The sequence below is a fragment of the Lactuca saligna genome, chromosome 4 (genome assembly GCF_052625555.1).
Source record: "Lactuca saligna cultivar CGN05327 chromosome 4, ASM5262555v1, whole genome shotgun sequence".
Taxonomy (NCBI): Eukaryota; Viridiplantae; Streptophyta; class Magnoliopsida; order Asterales; family Asteraceae; genus Lactuca; species Lactuca saligna.
The window spans coordinates 266,054,950-266,056,294 of record NC_136420.1 but is presented as its reverse complement, the minus strand read 5'-3'; the positions used below and the strand labels follow the sequence as shown (position 1 = coordinate 266,056,294).

The 1,345-nt window shown below is 32.0% G+C and overlaps 1 long non-coding RNA gene across 2 annotated transcripts; it reads right to left on the bottom strand.

Annotated features, from left to right (window-relative positions):
* Positions 1–581: 581 nt before the first annotated feature.
* LOC145039118 (uncharacterized) lies at positions 582–912 on the bottom strand. 2 transcript variants are annotated; one of them, XR_013679742.1, is made up of 3 exons: positions 857–912; positions 731–786; positions 582–619 (listed from the first exon to the last, which is right to left on the bottom strand). It is a non-coding gene; the product is annotated as an uncharacterized LOC145039118 (long non-coding RNA). The 2 variants fall into 2 exon arrangements; XR_013679741.1 differs by having other exon boundaries at positions 587–638.
* Positions 913–1,345: the final 433 nt, after the last annotated feature.

The window sequence follows — 1,345 nt, the reverse complement described above, 5'->3', positions numbered from 1 at the left end:
TCAAGAATGTATCCATTGTTGTTCCAGCATGCATAACCTTATCCTAAAAGACATATATGCGAAACGGCTATATATGGATCTAAATAATATTATTAGAAATAAATTAACCATGAATATACCTGAAGCTTGTTAATGATAATTGGAATTACTTCTTTAGATGCTTTCTTACAATCCTGCAATGAGGAGTCCCTATATGCCTGGTGAAAGTTCAACATACAGAGCAAAAAGATAAATGAATTGCATGGGTTTATAAGCATTTGATATGACAAAACACAAAAGAATTAAAAGTTGATCAAATAACCTTAAATGTTGGCATGGATCCAATATAGAACCTCACTACATCACCATATGCTTCAGATTTGATGCTTTGGTTCTTCTGGCACTCCCATCGGTGAACCTCCTTTCTTTGTCTCCCCTTCCACACTTAATGTTTTAGGGAAAAAGATCAGATTTCTAATAGTGAGATCAAATCGTAAATATTAAAATTTAGTGTAATGATATTTGAGTAATACATTGGCTTCTGCAGCTATCTGGCTTGCTAGTTCTCTTGTGGGACAAACAATAAGAACACATATTGGTGGGACCTGTTTTCTCTCATTGCTAGCTGAAGCCTTTAAAACTGTTTCAATTGCGGGGAGCTGTTTGTGTTTAACAATATTGCATAGCCAGATATAAAAAGCACAAGAAAGTAACAAGTTGAATGTAATCAAGAATTCGGATTCTAGAATACCAAAAAAGCAGCACTTTTCCCTGTTCCAGTTTTAGCTTTGACCAAAGCATCTTTCCCTATTAGGAAGAAATTAGATTGAGACATAACAAGTTAATGAGTAAAACATTACACAAACAGAAATCATACCCTCGAGGTAAGCAGATATTGCAGCATCTTGGACTTTGGTCATTTGCATATAGCCTGTTAAAGTAAGAGTTTTTATTGTCAATGGAGATACATTGCATTCATCAATGGCATGGAAGCAACTCAACTTTTAGATCTTATACTTAAGTATGTATACTCATTGGTTAACTGTTTACAATATAGAATTCAAGTTTAAAAAAAAACTCAAATTCCTTAGTCTAATAAAGTCTTTTAATCTTTTTATGAGATACAGTATATATAACATAATATATACATTTAGTTTTACCATTTAAATTTTATTGTTATAGTTAAAGTTTTAATATTTAGTATTCAACTTTACAATAATTTAAAAATATGTAATGGAGTTGATATATTTAAGATGGAGTTAGTGGAACGAATTCGGTAAGCAAACCTTCAAGTTACCCATCGTCGTTTTGAGATGGTGATTGCTTTTCATGATTAGCAGATGAATGTAATTGCATGTTGATATCC